The following is a 14,003-nucleotide window of genomic DNA, read 5'->3' as shown; positions in this document are numbered from 1 at the left end:
AGGCCTAATCAATGTCTCAGGTTGGACAGATTTGGTTATGAGCACTGCGAATTTGGATACGAGTTAAGAGTCAAAGCAGGTTCTAAGCAAAACGAATCAGGCTCAATACAAATCATTTTGACAAACAGAATACATATTTGGTTCCCAGATCCCAACCAATCACGTAAAAACTTGTTCATAACAGGACACAAATAAGAGACCAAACCAAACACTTTTGCAAAAAATAAGATGAGGAACTACAATTTCCCATCATCCATCCATTCAACCGTCAAACGTAACATATCAATGCCACCAAACATTCAAAGGCCAAAACTAAAACTAAACCAAAATCACCAACAAAAAATCAAGCCCTTTCACCCCTAATCCTCCTAGCCAACTGAATATCCTTTGGCATGATAGTCACATGCTTCGCATGAATTGCACACAGATTCGTGTCCTCAAACAATCCCACCAAGTAAGCCTCAGCTGCTTCTTGCAATGCTAGCACTGCATGAATTTGGAAATGCAGATCTGTCTGCAACATTCATTCACAAAAAATAAATCACAAATCCCATAAAAACTGTACAGTAATGTTACATAACTCGAAAAAAAATAACTAACCTTAAATTCTTGACCAATCTCACGAACAAGCCTCTAGAAAGGCAACTTCCTGATCAAAAGCTCAGTACTCTTTTGGTATTTACGGATTTCACTGAACACAACGAACACCAAATCAATACATAAACAATGGAAACAACGATTCAGATCACAAATGAAAATATAACTATAAATTAGTGTGAGTGACAAACCGAAGAGCAACGGTTCAAGGTCTGTATCTGTGAGGCTTCTTCACACCACTGGTGGTTGGAGCCGATTTACGAGCAGCCTGCAATGAATATTTAATCATTATCAACCAGTTAAGCCTCCAAAATCAATGTGAATTTGGTAATACAAAAAAAAAGGAATATATTTATAGAAATAATATATATCTTGGTTGCAAGTTGCTTCCCTAGGGACTTTCCTCCTGTCGACTTACGAGCAGTTTGCTTGATACGAGCCATCTATACATCCAATTATTAATAAGAATTAGAATCAATATGTTGTTATCTGTATCTGTAATGTTCATAAAGAACATTACTAAAATGGATAAATTACTAATTTGCCCTAAAATCATCTCTAACAAACCCTAGGTACGAAACTGGTATATATGAAGATCATTCATGCTAAATGAATAATAATAGATCGTAAATGGAAATTAAAAGATTAATGATCATACCATGAATTGTAGGCACCGAATTTGAAAACTAGGGATGAATGAATAGTAAACCTAAAGATTCGACAAATTGAGGAAATGAATATAAATAAAGGATATTTATAGAGTCTTCTATCAACGTATTGAGTGGTATATTGGGATGGATCTGACGATGGTGGCTTGGTGTTTGGTGCTCAGGATCAAAAGATTTCAAGCGGGTGTTCTGGTGCCTAGGATTACATTCTAGAATACCATCAAATCAGGGGATGGAAAGTTCTCAAGGTTTTGCAGAGATCTCCAAGGATCAAGATAAAAGACAGAGACTAACCATCAATCTTATGTTTAAGGAATTCAAATCCTTTCAAAGGTTTAAATGTTTTCATCTTTCTAGCATATGGGTTTCTATACCTCGCCAGGAGCGCACGAAATCTAAGGTTAATTCAAGATGGCGGGATCTGTATACATAATGGTTACAGGCAATTACGTTATTGTTGGTTATACCAAGGATTCAAAAATGTGGCAGACGTGTCACTCAGAAAATTTGGCATTCACATGTCATTCAAAGTTCAGATGGAGTTCCAAGAAAATACTGGCTTGTCCACATCTAAAGAGTTAACACCATCATGTTAAGCAAAAACTTCGACATTTACATGTCACCTACGATACTTAAGTTAGGGCATGTCCCTAGGGATCCATGATCCAAACACATTTAGGGATTATTCCCAGGGATCCTTGATACAAAAAGGTAAAAACTCTTCAAAGATTACTCTAAAGGATCCTTGATCCCAAAACATTTTAGAAGAATGGATCCTAGATTCATTAACAAATTTCTAAGTATTCCATGGAGGGGGCAATCCTATGGATAAATATCAATAACAAAAAGTTTAAAGTCAAAAGATTCATATGTAAAAAATTAAAATGACTGGGCTTCATCCAAAAGAAGGATCCATCCACCCAAGTCTTCAGGGTTCTAAGTGCAGAAAGTAAATTATATTAAAAAACAACAGAGGGAATACATAAAAGATATTGTTTTCATAGTAGTTGTTAAACGTCAATGACCGCGTAGGGTCAGACCATTAAAGCATTGAACAAAAGGATTCAGGCCTTTGCATCAGCGAATTCATTATCCTTCTCAGCAGCCACATTCGCTGCATCCTTCAAACCACCAGCCTCCTCACCATTCTTGACATCATCATCATCAACCACAAGATCCTTAAACCCAGTAGATCATCCACCTTTAAGAGATGTTACCGTCTTTTCCCATGCTTGAGTATCCCAGAAGGAAACGTCTAGACCCTTGGCAGCAGCTTGTTCAGCCATCTTCAACCGATCCTGGGATGAGAGCAATCTTCTTATTCACACCTGCCACATACCTCTACAATTACTTAGCATGCTGAGCCTCCATATCATCTTCACTTGAGCATTCAAGGATTCCAACTGGCCACACTTCTTTGTCATGGAGTCAAGCTCTTTGATTAGATGGTCCATATTCTCCCTTCTAGCCTTGGCAAGCTTCTCCCCGTTCTGCATATCTCTCACTATCCGCCTGGCATGCATTTCCATCCCTTAGTAACGGGAGCAAGGATTATTGATCCCCTGTAACATTTTAAAAAGTTAAGGCATGAGAAAATAAATAAATATTTCAAGAATAAAGGATCAATTACTACACGAATGGAGGCTTCCAGCTTTTCAAGACTCTCTTCATGGTCTAAGCCATCGAAAGGATTTTAAGCCTGATGAGAAGTATCATAAGCCTTCCTCTTCTTTTTCAGGGTTTCTTAAGAGGAACAGAGGGAGAAATTTTTGTTTCCGGTTTACAGATGGAAGGATCAGGCTTCTCTTCAGTAATATCCACACCATCAGAGGAGAGGATGCTATAAATATCTTATAACTCGAAATCAAGACTCAGTTTCTTTAATCCCGCTAAGGATCACATTAAGTTAGTCGCGTATTTAAATAAATTTACTTATACTAATCAACTTATGAAGGATCTTCACCTTGAGAAATGATGAGTCTGAACTAATGAGATTCAGAGATTGCTTCAACACTTAGGGACTTGAAAGCAAAACTCCTTTAGGCAAGATCAAACTCAAACACAAGCTTCAAACTATCAGCAGTATCTTCATGGGGAGGGTAAGTTTGGAAAAGTTTAAACCTACACAAATTAATCAAGATTAGCAAAGGAACAAAATATAAAGGTTTCAAAACATAGTAATCCTACCTTTCGTAACCCAAAGCACGAGAAGGTCTTCACCATTAATTATTGAGTGTCTACGAACAAAAAAGAATTGACTCTACCAGTCTGGATCATTCTGAGTAATCTTCAGGATAAGAGGATCCTCGCCAGGCTTGGTTTTAAAAAGATAGCGATGAGAACCATGGGTACGAAGATGATAAGAATAAGTGAGTTCATAAACGCCAAAGTTCAGGTCATGGTCTTGGAGCAAGCCTTCAAGAACAAACAAGACTCTCCATGCCATAGGCATCAACTAATCAAAACTCAAGCCAGTAACTTTGAAAAATTCGGTGGTTAAACTGGGAAATGGATATGTAAAGCCAATTTTAAAAAGAAGATAAGGAAATTAAATCCACTCTTCGGATGCTAGATCAGATTTGGTATTGGGATCAAAAGGTCTAAAAATAGCTTTCTCGTTAAATGAAAAGGAAGATATTAAGGCTACAATGTCTGAATTAGTAAAAGAACACTTATCTTGGCTGAATAAAGTGAAGATACGCTGATATATTACTCACTGGTCGAAATAACCGAAACATAAGATTTAATCATTTTCTTCTTCTTGATCAACTAACAACAGCGAGAAGAAAAGTAAGTGAAAGAATAGAAGATTTACCTTGACAACAATGAATCCTGGCAAGTAGAAAGAGATTTTGATCTTGGAAATAAGTTATTAAGCCACCATTGCAATAATTAGGCCTAGAAATTCGCTCCACATCAAATCAACCCGCAAAACCATCAAAATGGAGGGATTTTAAAATAATGAAATATTCATAGCCTCACAAAGTTGGTTACAACAGTAAGTATTGGGGTAGAGCGTTGTGAGTAAAAATTTCAAGGATCCAGACAACAGGATCCTAAGAATAATCCTTGCAGTGCAACATGATCGCAGACATGCAGGATCCTCAGTAAGTAACATTGTTTATTTTTATCCTTACAGTCTTGCAGGCAACATTCAACAATTAATGTTTAGATAAATATTCGGTCACAGAATTAAGGATAAGAGACGTTGGAAGCGGTTACAACTCATTTAAAGCAAAGATACACAATCCCCAACGGTTCCAGGATCCTCGCCATAGAAATTAATGCTCATTATTGTTGTATTACCCTTCTTGTAACTATATATAGAGGTGATTGAGATCAGAGTATGACATAACACACACACACCCACACACCCGTATACACTTACTTGTACTCATAGAAACAATCAAACAATTTCAACACTTGTAAACACCTTTTACTTAATAATATTAAAGTAGGAGATAATTTTCCCCTCCCGAGGTTTTTTTGCCGGAGTTCCTCTAAAGGATCACGGGCTTTTGCCTCCCCAAAAATCATTGTGTCACTTGCATTTACTTAATACTGTGTTTTCATATTCAAGCATCCTACCTCACAATCAAAGTTTGGTTACTTGATTATCCATGTGTAATTTTTGACCAAAACACTATGAAAGATAATGATATTATCTTTGTGTCGACAAACGACAAGCTGTGTAAGGACTTCGAGAAGAAATGTTGACCAAGTTCGAGATGAGTTCGATGGGTGAGATGATTTTTTTATTGGAGTTGCACGTTCACCAGTCTGATTAGGGTATTTTCATTCATCAAACCAATTACATTAACGACATCATGATCCGATTCAAGATTACTACCTGGAAAAGTCTCCTCGGCGCCTATTCCTGTGGGACACAATTTGTTACCAGACAATTGGAGGACACCGTTGATTCGACCCTTTATCGGGCCTTGATTGATTCTTTAATATACATAATTGCGTCTCGTCCTGATATCATGTTTGCTATTTGTTTATGACTCAAGTATTAATCGAGTCCCTGAGTGACTCATCTGGTAGCTGTTAAGCGTAATTCACACTATTTTATGAGTAATCCTGACATCGGGTTATGGTATGCCAAGGATAATAGTTTCAATCTTACGACGTACAAAGGTTTTGAATATGGAGGATGCAAGATCAACTTCAAGTCTACCACAACAGGATGTCAATTTTTAGGAAACCGACATGTTTCTTGGCAGTATAAAAAGCAGATAACAGTATCTACTTCGACCGCCGAAGCCGAGTAAATGGCAGCCTCGAGTTGAACCACTTGATAAACCTATTACGGACGTAAATGATTTCTATTCAAACTTGGAAGATCTTGTTCATTGATATATTAGTAGGTGATTGTGCTATGTGTTATACTTTAGTGAAGTGTGTATGTTGAGAGAGTAAATGGACAGAGTAACGGCTTGAATAAGATAATTCACACACTTGTTAGATTATGATCTGGGTACAGATTATATATAGAAGACGATAGCCATTCGTTATACATTCCCTAACGAATGGGATGCATTTGTCTTCATTCCCTAATAATAACTTATAGTATAAAGAATGACTCATTCGTTATACCTCATTTGTTAAATATCCTTAATGAATGGTACAATATCATAACGTGTATGCTCATTCGTTATACATTTCATAACGAATGGCCAATAAACATAAAGGATGGGCACATTCGTTAAACACATTAACGAATGGCCATGAAATATAACGACTGGATAAGTATAATTACCAAAATTCCCTTTTGCATTAATAATAATAAATTACATAGATTAACAAAGACCGAGATGACAAAACAATGCACTAACAAACTCCCCCACATCTCGTGCTCTTTGTCTTCGATCACTTGAATCTTTCGGACTTCCAGTCAGCATAACTATGAACTCCAAACGCATGGCAAACACGCACCACGCGTTGAAATTCATAGATCGATCCTAATTCTTTATTTCGGCAAATTGGATCTCGTTCTTGAATAACACGTCGTTGTCCGATTCCGTTAAGCTAACTAACCTCATCGGATCAATCACTAGTATAAACTCCGTCTTCAATCGTGTATCGAGTATGGCAACGGCTTCACTGGTGTGGTTATCGTAATATCACAGATTTAATGTCTTGTAAAGACTTTGGATAATGTCTTGTACATCGATGTCATCATAATTAAACAACGTATCCCGAGAGGGGATACTCATATAGAACCTGACCTCATCGTCATCAATAATATCAACATCCTCGTCATTCTCCAACGCATCCAACTCCTCTTTATTCAAACCGAGAAGTAATGAGATTTGATCTCGAGATAACGAATGATCAACGAATTCTCCTTCCTCGATCTTATCTGCGTTTGTTGTGCTCATGACAACACCTTTCACGTTGACCATAAATAGAACCGTATTAATAGATTCAATAGGTCGCACGTTAGTAGTGTCACTATACACCACTACCTTCTTATCTCCACCTTCAGTACCCACACCAGCAGATGTAGTAGAGGTACTTATCGTCTTTTGTTGCTACTCACCACCACTTGTACCAGCATCAGGGTCTTTGTCATTGTCATTTCCCTTCAACTTCTTCAGCATGTCATCTTTGCATGTAAGTTGAAGGATGACGTCTTCTTGTTCTTTGATTTTCTGCCCCTGAGCAGTAACAAGAGCCCGACGCTCATCATTCTCTTTTTAACAATAAGAGATGTGGCTCACCATCTTTCGCTGATCCAACCATATCTGGTCTTGAAACTGATGGTCGACAATCATTTGATTCTCCTGTATCAAGTTCAACAACATGGCCATTTGTTGAGGAACTGGAAAATTAAACCATGTTGGAGGAGGTAGCTGCATCGGTCCTTGTGGATGATTAAACGTTATATACGAAAAGTCCATAGGCTGCATCGTTGTTGGAATCGGTGTTGGACTTGTTGCAATAGTGGAAGCGGAGATGTTGGCATCAAAGATAGCATCGATTGTGGAATTGATGCTAATCTCGGATCAGAGGATGTCGTCATCATTAAAGAGATTTCCGGGGTACTAACAACAGTAGACACCACCGGCACTTGTTGTGGAACCGATGATTTTGGTACAAATGGACCAATCTCAACTCCGCCACGCTAAGGTTCCTCATTTTCTTCGACTGTTCTGTCATTGGTGCTTTGCCCTTTCGTTCACGTTGAGCAGCCTTAACACGAGCTGCCTCAACCACCCTATTACCACCATCATTCCCACAATTTCCATAGTTTCCTCCATCACCACCATCATCGTTCCCACCTGGTCCTTCTTCACGTTCCGAATCATAATAGTCGTGAATCCAACGATCATTAGGTGGACATACATAATCCAACGATCTATTCTTTTGAGTCTGGTTCCGATACGTCTTCATCCTTTTCATTGTATCCTCCGACATGTGATTAAAAACTATCACATCATCCACCAAAGTCGGATCTCGTATCAAGTCAGGAACCACGTCATCAATAATTAGCTGCAAGAATCGAGGATACATCATAATTTTATTCTTGCGATGAGAAACCAAGAAGTTATCCTTTAAATGATAGAAGATCAACTCCGAAAAGTTGAATAGCTTGTTCAGAATAAGAGTTACGAAAGCAGAATGCAACATAATCCTACATTCGTCAAATCCTCATTTCCCTCCACCAAGTCAATGGATAAGTACGTGAAGTAAGTACTTGTATTGCTCACATAAATAGGCCTTGTTGTATTGTGATCTATCTAGATCACCCTTGTAGTGCAAACGGTGAAATAATCCTCTGATCAAGGCATTATCAGACTCACAAGGATGATCTATGGTATCAGGAAAACGTAGAACCCTTGGTATCACATCAGCATCGATCACAATCTTCTTATTCTGCACCTCGGCTACTATATGCTTCTCGGCATCAACATATTTAGCACTATTCAAGAAAGGGTAGATAAAGCTAAAATGTACTGGGACATCTGCAGAAATTGTGTAGTGTATTCTTGAGCGACGTAAGAAAACAATTACATCCCCAAAGATGTCCCGTCCAACAAAATCGTCTTGCAAAATTGCACAGATGTTGTGCTTTTTGTCAAAAGATAATTTAGCAACGATTGGTGCTTCTTGAACTTTTGGTGCATGTGGTGCTTCTAGAACTTGTGGAGCCTCGAGAACTTGTTCTGCGGGATTCTCCAAAACAGGTGCATCGATAATCTGTTAGTCTTCCATATGTGTAATAAAGAACCGAACATTAGTAAAACCGAACATGTATTTTTTCATGAAAAACACTTAATGAAAAATATTTCATTTTCTTAAACTTATGATTTCTGCTCAAATCTATGTAACTCATTAATTATTTATACATTAAGTATTCCATAACAATTGAGTTCATTCGTTATATGGGATTATAACAAATGATCTCATTCGTTAACTTAACGAATGAATCATTTAATAAAAATAACAAATAATCATATTCGTTACACATTAGACATGAATGAGCATTCATTCGTCATAATATATCACGAATGAGCTTATTCATTATCAAAACATACGAATGGAGTCATTCGCCAACTGTAGATACGAATGACACTTCCATTACATATAACGAATATGAACATATAAATACCAAATTGATTAAATCACTTAGTTAACATGCAATTCAAAAATACAATCAGACATAAAGCAACATGAATCTGTCAAAATTTGATATCAATAGACTCGTAAGAGCATCGCGAATCAATCCTAATCAACAAATATCTCAAACAATGATGATTAAATGGTAAATTAGATTATAACACTATCGGTTCATTTTAACGCTAATTAACCCCTTAAATGTTAATCAAAATTTACGAAGATTGTATCGTTGAGTTCATCTATACCTTAGGAACAAGAATTGATCAACAAAAACGAATTTCAGGATGGTTAAAATTTCTGTAAAATTTGGCCTGAGGTTCCTTTAGTGAATTGTGAGTATCGAGGAAGACGAATGAAGTCCATTCTTCTTCATCTGGGTTTTTATATTATATTGTTTTCATGCAAACCGATGTACATGAATAGGTCCATTTTTTAGTTTTGAACTAACGAAGGACCATTCAATCGTTTATTCAGTCGTTAAAGAAAATTAACAAATCAACCCCATAAATAATCATAACGAATAGTTCTCTATTCGTTATTCATTCATTATCACAATCATAGCAAATGATGTCATTCGTTAAAAGACCAGCGGAAGCGAATGAATTGATGACGAATAATGCTATTCGTTACCAAATACACAACGAATGGCCATTATTCGTTATGATTAAACTTAACAAATGTGTTCCATTCATTACAACAGTGTAACGAATGGAGGGAAATAAATAAAAAGGGAAAATAATTGAAAAAAAGAATTTACCATTTACCATAACAATGATTAAATATGTAACAATAACCGTATTTTGATAAAATTTATGTTAAAATTTTACCACACAAGGTAAAAACCAATACCTTAATGTGTTTTACATGAAAACACATAACTTAAAACGTGGGAAAAATCTTTTTGAATTTTTCTTTTCAAATTTACCTCTTAGCTCGGAAATCGAAAATAAAGCAGAAACCAAATATTTTTTGTATTTTGAATATTTTTGAATAAAATACAGTTAAAACTAAAACAAATATGAAAGCTAATCTACGAAAGCAGTACATATTTTTGTGTGTTGAGAAAACGATCATATTGATTAAGAAATCCTTCATAACAAGTTTCTTTTTTGACATTATTATGTCTGGTGTTAAGTCAGTCATATATTGTTGTCTACTTAAATCTTATAACAAACTTTCAAGTGTTTTTGTGATATGTTTAAGATTCAATTAAGGCACAAGATATCAGAAATTATCAGTCTCTAATCTCAGTTCAGGCTTAATTTGACTATTACCATGTTACCCCAAATTGACTTAAACCATTATGCCTGATGATCAAAATATAGGATGTTATAATATTTGAGCAATCTTAGCAAATAATCCCCACTATAAGGTATAGCTCCGTTATCAAGCAATACACCAAGCTTCCTTTATTGTGAGTGAGTATGCACGCGTTCATCTGTTTGTGTAAGTCCTTAGACGGATCTTTCAAAGTGATATCAACTCTCGATGTTTGTGCGGAATCCAAACACGAGATGATTCAAGATGATAAACAAGAACACGCAAATCACACAAGGTAATGCTTCAAAATATACATATATTAAGCATCCGATGCTTAAGAAAATACAATACTCGTTCAACATTATCAAAGTGAACGTCCAACCTCAAAACCTATACACATATTCTATATATAGGGAGACCAATTAAGCCCAACACTTAGCCCAAGCCCACCGTGATCACAATGGGATCTCGGCTTACATACACAGACACATAAACATGACATACGATAAAAACTAAGTACAAACCATAAATATAGACCCAACAATCTCTCCCTTGGTTTGTAACTTCATCCTTTAGTCGTGCTCCATAATATCAACATCGGCATCCTTTAAACCACCTGCCCAAAAACCTGCTCTGACAATTAAAGCTGCCATTTTTGTGCATTGCTTTGAAGTCGTCTCAAAAATTGGATCAACAATGATTTGGAAACTGCTGAGAGTCTTGATATCATGCTCTCCAGGCTTGAGCAAGTCTCTCGGATCAACAAACTATACTGCCCTTTACCCTTCTGTAATCGTATGACAATAGTGGCAGTTTTATTGTCGAACATCCAGAACCTCATATTCTCCAAAGTCCCATATGGTATTGCACTAGGCACAGGAATATGAGAAGCCTTATTTGTTGCTGGCCATATAACGTTTACCATGGTCTTTCCTGTCCTTGGATCCTGAAACCTTTAGCTTTCTTAAGAAATGATTCAGCAGTCCTCATTTGCGGAAAGCCTCTATCACCTTGATTTCTTAGGAAATTCAAGAAATTAATACCTCTCTTATCGTTAGTTGGATTGTGGAATGGTGCATTGATCAGGTCGATGAGATCCACTTTTGTCCAAGATCCGAAGTCTTTCATTTTCTTGTAATACTAACCCACCACATATTCTTCTCAACATCAAAGCCCTAAGACATGACTCCAGAACGATCACCATATTTATCCGAAAAGCCTTTCTTAAAGGTAACAATGAATCTATCTGGGTGATCTGAAGGTTCAACATTTTGATTTGAATTCTTTATAATCATAATCTTCTTTTGAAGTCAGTCTGATTTCTCATCTGTCATTGGAGGTGCAGACAAATTTTGTTCCAGTGTCTCAGATTCTACTATGCTTGCAGTAGGGCAACCACTGGAACTGCCACCTTGATCAACATTGGGTGTCTTTGAAAATACATAATCACTTCTCTTGAATTCATCTTTAAACTTCTGAACAAGTTTCTGTTGGAGGTCTAGATACATAGAAGTTAATTCTCCCATACCAGATTGAAGCTCTTTAACCTTAGAATCTTTATCAGAGTTACTAGCTTCGAGTTCTTGAATACGAACATCTTTGACAACCGAGTCTTGTTCAAGTTCAAAGACTCGACGTTGTAAACCTTGTACATCCATGGGTTCAGCTTCTAGTACGACCCCCTTGCCGTTATTCTGCAAAAATTGATCTAACAAGATCAGTGTAATGTGAATCAAATATCATCTGTAGGAACCGAAGATACATAAGAAACATTTCTTTCTTCTTTCCCTTCAGGTTGCTCATCATCTCATCGAAAACGAACTCGGAATAGTTGTAATTCCAATCCATGATCAGAGCAACTGCAGCTGACATCTGAGTGTGGCTAATCTCATAAGATCCTCCTTTTCGTCCCGGCACACAAGTAAAGAATGTATGTATCAAAAACCTCCAGTAAGGGTGAAACAACTTCTTGATAGCGGGAGGATAGGATCCCTCATAGCTCATTCTGAATAGAACCTCTAAAACCGCGTCAGTCGAATATTCTGTTGGGTAGTCAGGTTGATCCCCAAATGAAAGAACCTCGCGAATGATGGCCTCTGTGATGAAGACCGACTTCTTTTGCACTTTGGAGTCTATAGAAACAACACCACCTGCTCCTCGTTGGTAGATCGAAGCATTGTTCCTGAATTCGGTGATCATCTTCTTGCAAATGATAGGAGTTTCTCGTAAAGCATGAGAAATCCGACAGGTGTTGAGACCAACGAACATAGACTTGAACTCCTTGTGTGTCAGTAGTGGGTCAAATTGGTATCCAACTATATTGTGAGTATCAAGAAACTTTAATGGTGCTTGATCAGCCATTTCGGCAACAAACAACTTAAGTTAGCAAATGTTTACATAACTTGAACAACATGTACAAGTTTGAGTACATAAAATTCAATTTTCAAACATTTAGGACCAAATATGAAAAAAATAATTTATAAGGATAAAAAATGAAACTTAAAAATGATTTTTATAATGATTTTTTGTCCAATAAGTAGTTCTCTGCCCACACACGTAGTTTTCAGTCAAAGAGAGGAGTTTTCGGTCAAAGGATCACGTTTTCTGTCCAGTCCCACCGAGAACACTGGTTCTTGGTCAAAGATGAGAGATCTCAGTCAGCAAAAGTCAACCGAAAACTCTTGGTCTGACCAAGGGTTTTCGGTCAACATATCAGGGAAGAGACTCATTGAATTCAGCCTTGAAAGATGTGTTATCTTCTTCAACAAACCGGTAACTCCATGGACACGAAACCTGCAACAGGCTCTTAAGATCACAACAATGGTCTCAAACAAATTGAACAATTAACACGATACTTTTCATCATCTAAATTAATGAAAAAGAATCCGGACAATCATTGACGTCTTATATTAAACAATCCTACTAAGGTTATCACGATAGAATCATACCATGTCATCCATAGATCCTAAAACACAATCAGACTTGGTTAGAATATGAAGAGATTAGGGTTTTCGGCCAAATGAGATTTTAGAGAGAGAATGATTTTGAAAATAATAACAATAACTGAGGTTAAAAAACCATTTAAATCCCAAGCATTGTGGGTCGAGAACCCATAAAGACCCAATCAGATGAGCCCAAGCAGAAACATAGCCCAATACCAAGTTCAAATATAACCATTACACATAATCAAAGCCCAAAAGAGTTTAACTGCATCAAAAATAGCTTATTTTTAACACTTGTTTCGAGGAGAATAATTACGAGATGAGAAAAAAAATGAATAAAAGAAAATTCAATAAAAATAAAAATAACATAAGACACCAGTCTTCTTGATGTTTATCTAATTTGGGATCAAATTTCAGTTTTGTCAAAACGCCGTCTTTTTATGAAAAGATGCGAACATGAAATCATATTGTTTAAGGTGCTGTCACAAGGATTCATGTTCAGCTTTATTATGACATGAAGAGACAGGCTGATAGTAGGTATACCGAACTAGCATGATTTTCATTGCATCAGTGATATGGATTAGATTCAGTTCGGCATAAAGCATAGATGGACATCACTCATGGACCTTTGATGCCTTCTATCTCTTCTCAAAGCGTATTTAGCAAATTTAGTTTATATCACTTCAACTTTTACGCATCATGGAAAACTAGCATACAGATCAGTGAGTGTTCCAGAGCCTTTTAAGCTTAATAACTTCACCCGTTAGGCATGCAAAAACAATTTATCTATCATTTTCCAAATGTTGGATCAATTTTCATTTGAAAATAATTTTAAGCTTCAAAAAGCTATTAACTGAATAATCATATAATTTCCCAATAGACACTTTAAAAACTAAGTCACCCCGGTAAC

The 14,003-nt window shown here is 36.6% G+C and overlaps 1 long non-coding RNA gene across 1 annotated transcript; it reads right to left on the bottom strand.

Moving 5' to 3' along the window:
• Positions 1 to 330: 330 nt before the first annotated feature.
• LOC143596079 (uncharacterized) lies at positions 331 to 867 on the bottom strand. The gene is made up of 3 exons (XR_013146644.1): positions 789 to 867; positions 601 to 691; positions 331 to 514 (listed from the first exon to the last, which is right to left on the bottom strand). It is a non-coding gene; the product is annotated as an uncharacterized LOC143596079 (long non-coding RNA).
• Positions 868 to 14,003: the final 13,136 nt, after the last annotated feature.

The sequence above is a fragment of the Bidens hawaiensis genome, unplaced genomic scaffold (genome assembly GCF_021521415.1).
Source record: "Bidens hawaiensis isolate Kalapana, Puna unplaced genomic scaffold, B.hawaiensis_p1.1 tig00046033_1, whole genome shotgun sequence".
Taxonomy (NCBI): Eukaryota; Viridiplantae; Streptophyta; class Magnoliopsida; order Asterales; family Asteraceae; genus Bidens; species Bidens hawaiensis.
Note: the sequence above shows the minus strand (reverse complement) of the source record. Positions and strands in the feature narration are given on the sequence as shown.